Genomic DNA, 9342 nt, shown 5'->3' with positions numbered 1-9342 from the left:
TACCAGGTGGTGTCAGAGGAAGGCCCTAAAAATTGTAAAAGACTGTTCTCTCTGCTATCGCACAGCAAGTGGTACTAGAGTGCCAAGTCTAGGTCCAATAAGCTTTTAAGCAGCTTCTACCCCCAAGCCATAAGACTCCTGAACATCTAATTAAATCGCTACCCAGAATATTTGCATTGTACCCCCCCTTTACGCCGCTGCTACTCTGTTATTATCTATGCATAGTCACTTTAATAACTCAACCTACATGTACATATTACCTCAATTACCTCGACTAACCGGTGCCCCCGCACATTGACTCTGTAGCGGTACCCCCCTGTATATAGTCTCCACATTGAGTCTGTAGTGGTACCCCCTGAGTATAGTCTCCGCATTGACTCTGTACCAGAACCCCCTGTATATAGCCTCCACATTGACTCTGTACCGGTACCCCCCTGTATATAGTCTCCACATTAACTCTGTATCAGTACCCCCCTGTATATAGCCTCCACATTGACTCTGTAACGGTACCCCCTGTTTATAGTCTCCAAATTAACTCTGTATCGGTACCCCCTGTATATAGTCTCCACATTGACTCTGTATCGGTACCCCTTGTATATAGCCTCCACATTAACTCTGTATCGGTACCCCCTGTATATAGCCTCCACATTAACTCTGTACCGGTACCCCCTGTATATAGTCTCCACATTGACTCAGTACCGGTACCCCCTGTATATAGTCTCCACATTGACTCTGTACCGGTACCCCTGTATATAGTCTCCACATTGACTCTGTACCGGTACCCCCTGTATATAGTCTCCACATTAACTCTGTATCGGTACCCCCTGTATATAGCCTCCACATTATCTCTGTACCGGTACCCCCTGTATATAGTCTCCATATTGACTCAGTACCGGTACCCCCTGTATATAGTCTCCACATTGACTCTATACCGGTACCCCCTGTATATAGTCTCCACATTGACTCTGTACCGGTACCCCCTGTATATAGCCTCCACATTGACTCTGTACCGGTACCCCCTGTATATAGTCTCCACATTAACTCTGTACCGGTACCCCCTGTATATAGTCTCCACATTGACTATGTACCGGAACCCCCTGTATATAGTCTCCACATTGACTATGTACCAGTACCCCCTGTATATAGTCTCCACATTGACTATGTACCAGTACCCCCTGTATATAGTCTCCACATTGACTCTGTACCGGTACCCCTGTATATAGCCTCCACATTGACTCTGTACCGTACCCTCTGTATATAGTCTCCACATTAACTCTGTACCGGTACCCCCTGTATATAGTCTCCACATTGACTCTGTACCGGTACCCCTGTTTATAGTCTCCACATTGACTCTGTACCGGTACCCCCTGTATATAGTCTCCACATTGACTCTGTACTGGTACCCCCTGTTTATAGTCTCCACATTGACTCTGTACCGGTACCCCCTGTACATAGTCTCCACATTAACTCTGTACCGGTACCCCTTGTATATAGTCTCCACATTGACTCTGTACCGGTACCCCTGTATATAGTCTCCACATTGACTCTGTACTGGTACCCCCTGTTTATAGTCTCCACATTGACTCTGTACCGGTACCCCCTGTACATAGTCTCCACATTAACTCTGTACCGGTACCCCTGTATATAGTCTCCACATTGACTCTGTACCGGTACCCCTGTTTATAGTCTCCACATTGACTCTGTACCCCCCCTGTATATAGTCTCCACATTGACTCTGTACTGGTACCCCCTGTATATAGTCTCCACATTGACTCTGTACTGGTACCCCCCTGTATATAGCCTCCACATTAACTCTGTACCGGTACCCCCTGAATATAATCTCCACATTAACTCTGTATCGGTACCCCCTGTATATAGTCTCCACATGAACTCTGTACCGGTACCCCCTGTATATAGCCTCCACATTGACTCTGTACTGGTACCCCCTGTATATAGCCTCCACATTGACTCTGTACCGGTACCCCTGTATATAGTCTCCACATTAACTCTGTACCGGTACCCCCTGTATATAGTCTCCACATTGACTATGTACCAGTACCCCTGTATATAGTCTCCACATTGACTATGTACTGGTACCCCTGTATATAGTCTCCACATTGACTATGTACCAGTACCCCCTGTATATAGTCTCCACATTGACTCTGTACCGGTACCCCCTGTTTATAGTCTCCACATTGACTCTGTACCGGTACCCCCTGTATATAGTCTCCACATTGACTCTGTACTGGTACCCCCTGTTTATAGTCTCCACATTGACTCTGTACCGGTACCCCCTGTACATAGTCTCCACATTAACTCTGTACCGGTACCCCTTGTATATAGTCTCCACATTGACTCTGTACCGGTACCCCCTGTATATAGTCTCCACATTGACTCTGTACTGGTACCCCCTGTTTATAGTCTCCACATTGACTCTGTACCGGTACCCCTGTACATAGTCTCCACATTAACTCTGTACCGGTACCCCCTGTATATAGTCTCCACATTGACTCTGTACCGGTACCCCCTGTTTATAGTCTCCACATTGACTCTGTACCGGTACCCCCTGTATATAGTCTCCACATTGACTCTGTACTGGTACCCCCTGTATATAGTCTCCACATTGACTCTGTACTGGTACCCCCTGTATATAGCCTCCACATTAACTCTGTACCGGTACCCCCTGAATATAATCTCCACATTAACTCTGTATCGGTACCCCCTGTATATAGTCTCCACATGAACTCTGTACCGGTACCCCCTGTATATAGCCTCCACATTGACTCTGTACCGGTACCCCCTGTATATAGCCTCCACATTGACTCTGTACCGGTACCCCCTGTATATAGTCTCCACATTAACTCTGTACCGGTACCCCCTGTATATAGTCTCCACATTGACTATGTACCAGTACCCCCTGTATATAGTCTCCACATTGACTATGTACTGGTACCCCCTGTATATAGTCTCCACATTAACTATGTACCAGTACCCCCTGTATATAGTCTCCACATTGACTCTGTACCAGTACCCCCTGTATATAGTCTCCACATTAACTCTGTATCGGTACCCCCTGTATGTAGTCTCCACATTGACTCTGTATCGGTACCCCCTGTATATAGTCTCCACATTGACTTTATACCTTTACCCCCTGTATATAGTCTCCACATTAACTCTGTATCGGTACCCCCTGTTTATAGTCTCCAAATGAACTCTGTATCGGTGCCCCCTGTATATAGTCTCCACATTGACTCTGTACATATTACAGACTCTGTATTATTTTTAAACTGTATTGCTGGTTTCTTGTAAGTAACCATTTCACTTCTCTGGTGTGACTAATACGATTTGATTTGATGTCATTGATGATCTTTTTGGTCTTCCTGTGACATCGGGTGCTGTAGGTGTCCTGACAGCTGTAACTCTAGTGTGTAGGTGGAGGGGTTTGCGTGAGAGCGAGGAAGCGAGATACAGACAGAGATAGAGATGTCTCTGTGGGTGGAAAGGTTTGTGGTAAGCATGGGCAGAGGTGTGCCAGCCTCCCTGCCTGCGTATTTATCATCTCCCTGGTGTCTCCCTGCCTGCCTACATGTTATCTACCTCCCTGGTGTCTCCCTGCCTGCCTACATGTCATCTACCTCCCTGGTGTCTCCCTGCCTGCCTACATGTTATCTACCTCCCTGGTGTCTCTCTGGTGTCTCCCTGGTGTGTCTCTGGTGTCTCCCTGGTGTCTCTCTGGTGTCTCTCTGGTGTCTCCCTCCCTCCCTGCCTGTGTATTTCCTGGGTGTCTCCCTGCCTGCCTACATATTGTCTACCTCCCTGGTGTCTCTCTGGTGTCTCCCTGGTGTCTCTCTGGTGTCTCCCTCCCTCCCTGCCTGTGTATATCCCAGGTGCCTCCATGCCTGCCTACATATTGTTTACCTCCCTGGTGCCTCTGGTGTCTCCCTGGTTTCTCCCTGGTGTCTCCCTGGTGTCTCCCTGGTGTTTTCCTGGTGTCTCCCTGGTATCTCCCTGGTGTTTTCATGGTATCTCCCTGGTATCTCCCTGGTGTTTTCATGGTGTCTCCCTGGGGTCTCCCTTGTGTTTTCATGGTATCTCCCTGGTATCTCCCTGGTGTTTCATGGTATCTCCCTGGTATCTCCCTGGTGTTTTCATGGTATCTCCCTGGTATCTCCCTGGTGTTTTCATGGTGTCTCCCTGGGGTCTCCCTTGTGTTTTCATGGTATCTCCCTGGTATCTCCCTGGTGTTTCATGGTATCTCCCTGGTATCTCCCTGGTGTTTTCATGGTATCTCCCTGGTATCTCCCTGGTGTTTTCATGGTGTCTCCCTGGGGTCTCCCTTGTGTTTTCATGGTATCTCCTGGTATCTCCCTGGTGTTTCATGGTATCTCCCTGGTATCTCCCTGTGTTTTCATGGTATCTCCCTGGTATCTTTCTGGTGTTTCATGGTATCTCCCTGGTATTTCTCCTGGTGTTTCATGGTATCTCCCTGGTATCTCCCTGTTGTTTCATGGTATCTCCCTGGTGTTTTCATGGTATCTCCCTGGTATCTCCCTGGTGTCTCCCTGGTGTTTTCATGGTATCTCCCTGGTATCTCCCTGGTGTTTTCATGGTATCTCCCTGGTATCTCCCTGGTATCTCCCTGGTGTTTTCATGGTGTCTCCATGGTATCTCCCTGGTATCTCCCTGGTGTTTTCATGTTATCTCCCTGGTATCTCCCTGGTGTTTTCATGGTGTCTCCCTGGTATCTCCCTGGTGTTTTCATGGTATATCCCTGGTATCTCCCTGGTGTTTTCATGGTGTCTCTCTGGTGTCTCCCTGGTGTTTTCCTGGTGTCTCCCTGCCTGCCTACATATTATCTACCTCCATAGTGTCTCCCCAGTGTCTCCCTGGTGTCTCACTGATGTACTACCCTCATCTGACCACAGGGGGGTAGAGAGATATGGAGGAAGAGATACTGTACACTACAGTCGTTGTCAAAAGTTTGAGAATGATACAAACAGTAATTTCCACAAAGTTTGCTGCTTCCGTGTCTTTAGATATTTTTGTCAGATGTTACTATGGAATACTGAAGCATAATTATAAGCATTTCATAAGTGTCAAAGGCTTTTATTGACAATTACATGAAGTTGATGCAAAGAGTCAATATTTGCAGTGTTCTTTTTCAAGACCTCTACAATCCTCCCTGGCACGCTATCAATTAAAACCTGTTAGGGCTAGGGGGACCTTGAAAGGTAGAGTTCGAAATTCAAAAATATTCTTTAGAAATATTTTACTTTCATACATTCACAAGTTGAATATTTCAAATGAAAGCTTAACTTCTTGTTAATCTACCCATCGTGTCCGATTTCAAAAAGGCTTTACAGCGAAAGCACACCATATGATTATGTTAGGTCAGAGCCTAGTCACAAAAACACATACAGCCATTTTCCAGCAATATCCTTCCCTGTGAAGCCCTTTTTGTGCACAGCAATGATGACGGCATGTGTTTCCTTGCAGGTAACCATAATTGAAGGAGGAAGAACAATTGAAGCTTCCAGTCTGTTATTCGACCGCAATAAGCATGACAGAGTGATCTCCAGTCTTGTCCTCGTCAACACTCTTATCCGGACAGTTTTGTTTTGTTTTGGTCTTGTCCAGACAGTTTTGTTTTGGTCTTGTCCGGACAGTTTTGTTTTGTTTTGGTCTTGTCCGGACAGTTTTGTTTTGTTTTGGTCTTGTCCAGACAGTTTTGTTTTGGTCTTATCCGGACAGTTTTGTTTTGTTTTGGTCTTGTCCGGACAGTTTTGTTTTGTTTTGGTCTTGTCCGGACAGTTTTGTTTTGTTTTGGTCTTGTCCAGACAGTTTTGTTTTGGTCTTATCCGGACAGTTTTGTTTTGTTTTGGTCTTGTCCTGACAGTTTTGTTTTGGTCTTGTCCAGACAGTTTTGTTTTGGTCTTATCCGGACAGTTTTGTTTTGTTTTGGTCTTGGCCTGACAGTTTTGTTTTGGTCTTGTCCTGACAGTTTTGTTTTGTTTTGGTCTTGGCCTGACAGTTTTGTTTTGTTTTGGTCTTGGCCTGACAGTTTTGTTTTGTTTTGGTCTTGGCCTGACAGTTTTGTTTTGTTTTGGTCTTGGCCTGACAGTTTTGTTTTGTTTTGGTCTTGGCCTGACAGTTTTGTTTTGTTTTGGTCTTGGCCTGACAGTTTTGTTTTGGTTTGGTCTTTTGGCCTTGTCCGGACAGTTTTGTTTTGGTCTTGGCCTGACAGTTTTGTTTTGTTTTGGTCTTGGCCTGACAGTTTTGTTTTGTTTTGGTCTTGGCCTGACAGTTTTGTTTTGGTCTTGGCCTGACAGTTTTGTTTTGTTTTGGTCTTGGCCTGACAGTTTTGTTTTGGTCTTGGCCTGACAGTTTTGTTTTGTTTTGGTCTTGGCCTGACAGTTTTGTTTTGGCGGCCTTGATTTAAACATCCACGGATGTTATGAACCAATCATATACGTCTGTTTATGTTTGGACCGGCCTTGATATCCAGTCCGGACAGGTATATATATATATTTGGCCCAAACAGAGACATCTATAATTGGTTCAGATGTGGTGTGGTCCGCACCAGCCTTGACATTTGACAGGATTAATCTGAACCAATCATAGACAGGATTAATCTGAACCAATCATAGACAGGATTAATCTGAACCAATCATAGACATCTATGTTTCACAAGTTTGGACAGCAGAGTACAGCACAGCAGAGTACAGTCCATTACAGTACAGAACAGTAAAGAAAAGTATATTATATTACAGCAAAGTACAGTACAATAGTACAGCACATTAGAGTATAGTATACTGTACTATATTGTACCCAATTTTACTCTAATGTACTCTAGTAAGACTTAAAATGAACCTAACTTCAACGTCTGGTAAAATATGTATTTTCAACGTCATTGTACTATTGTAGTTTCACAGGGGTATAGGAGGGTGTCAGAACGGCCAGGACTAAGCCTGTCAGTAAGTTCATTACTTATTTTCCATGTAGTGGTGTAGCTAAGTACTGGAACTACACGCTACTTTGTTATTGCAAAAAAATATAATAAAATATTTGTGAAGAAGGCAAGAATTGTCTTTCTTTTTCTGGATCAGACCTAATTAATTTCTTACTTGAAACATAGTTTTTGTGTTTGATAAATTCCACATTCTGTTAACGTATTACTCCAGAGGGAGTTGTAGTCTAGGACATTTCTGATTTAGATATGATAACTTATCAAAGTCGTTTATTTCAAAGGAACTTTAACTAAATGTTTCTTAAGGGCAGCTTTAGTATAGCTTAACTTCCTCCAGTGTGAAGTAATTGGTAACTGTGTTCAGAGTAGCTTCCCCAACACTGGGGACTAGTGTGTGCATCCCAAATTACACCCCATGCACTACTTTGACCAGGGCCCTATGGGTAGTGTACTACTTTGACCATGGCCCTATGGGTAGTGTACTACTTTGACCAGGGCCCTATGGGTAGTGCACTACTTTGACCAGGGCCCTATGGGTAGTGCACTACTTTGACCAGGGCCCTATGGGTAGAGCACTACTTTGACCAGGGCCCTATGGGTAGTGCACTACTTTGACCAGGGCCCTATGGGTAGTGCACTACTTTGACCAGGGCCCTATGGGTAGTGTACTACTTTGACCAGGGCCCTATGGGTAGTGCACTACTTTGACCAGGGCCCTATGGGTAGTGCACTACTTTGACCAGGACCCTATGGGTAGAGCACTACTTTGACCAGGGCCCTATGGGTAGTGCACTACTATGACCAGGGCCCTATGGGTAGTGCACTACTTTGACCAGGGCCCTATTGGTAGTGTACTACTTTGACCAGGGCCCTATGGGTAGTGTACTACTTTGACCAGGAAGAAGTTATGCTGAGGGGGACAACCTCAATAATTTATCATCACCAGGCCTTTTAACACTCAATACATTTTCTTTACACGGTCTGACACTCACACTCACACTCACACTCACACTCAGACCAACCATTGACAGACAGTGAAATGTGCAAGAGGGAAACTCAACACAAAAAAATGATTTAGCTTCTTTTTTATTTTATCAGTTTATTTGGCAAATAAATCTCACTTGTTTTGTATTTAATTTATTTACAATAGTAAAAATAAATCATTTGTCAATGATATTTAGGATTATACATTGGACACTTACAGTGCAATTATTGTAACATGTCCCTTCTCATAATGTCCCAAATGCAACCCTATTCCCACTGGATTGCACTACGTCTGACAAGGGCACATAGGGCTCTGGTCTAAAGTAGTGCACTACCCATAGGGCTCTGGTCAAAAGTAGTACACTACCCATAGGGCTCTGGTCTAAAGTAGGGCACTACCCATAGGGCTCTGGTCTAAAGTAGTGCACTACACATAGGGCTCTGGTCTAAAGTAGTGCACTACCCATAGGGCTCTGGTCTAAAGTAGTGCACTACACATAGGGCTCTGGTCTAAAGTAGTGCACTACCCATAGGGCTCTGGTCTAAAGTAGTGCACTACACATAGGGCTCTGGTCTAAAGTAGTGCACTACACATAGGGCTCTGGTCTAAAGTAGTACACGACCCATAGGGCTCTGGTCTAAAGTAGTGCACTACCCATAGGGCTCTGGTCTAAAGTAGTGCACTACCCATAGGGCTCTGGTCTAAAGCAGTGCACTACCCATAGGGGTCTGGTCTAAAGTAGTGCACTACCCATAGGGCTCTGGTCTAAAGTAGTGCACTACCCATAGGGCTCTGGTCTAAAGCAGTGCACTACCCATAGGGCTCTGGTCTAAAGTAGTGCACTACCCATAGGGCTCTGGTCTAAAGTAGTACACGACCCATAGGGCTCTGGTCTAAAGTAGTGCACTACCCATAGGGCTCTGGTCTAAAGCAGTGCACTACCCATAGGGCTCTGGTCTAAAGTAGTGCACTACCCATAGGGCTCTGGTCTAAAGTAGTGCACTACCCATAGGGCTCCTAGTCAAAAGTAGTGCACTATGTAGGGAATAGGGTGCCATTTGGAACACACATATAAAGTGCATTGTACTTTGTCATCATCAGATGGATATTTAACAATATAAAGAAGAAAATAAAAACATGATTCCAAGCTGCTACGTCCGAAATCACACCCTATCCCTTACACACTCCGCTGCTTTTGCTATTGGAGTTAGGGTGTCATTTGGGACGTAAACAATAAGAACAACAATAATATGTCAGCTCTGTTATGTCACAGTATCATCAACCAATCAAGTCCCTTGTTCAGGGCCTGACTTCCTTATTCTGTGAGGGACACATCCTAACTTTTTTTTTGTGATCAGACCCTTTTTTTTACATACCCAAAACTAACTGC

The sequence above is a fragment of the Oncorhynchus tshawytscha genome, linkage group LG10, assembly GCF_018296145.1.
Source record: "Oncorhynchus tshawytscha isolate Ot180627B linkage group LG10, Otsh_v2.0, whole genome shotgun sequence".
NCBI lineage: Eukaryota > Metazoa > Chordata > Actinopteri > Salmoniformes > Salmonidae > Oncorhynchus > Oncorhynchus tshawytscha.
The sequence above is the reverse complement of the archived record's forward strand: the minus strand, read 5'-3'. Positions refer to the sequence as shown.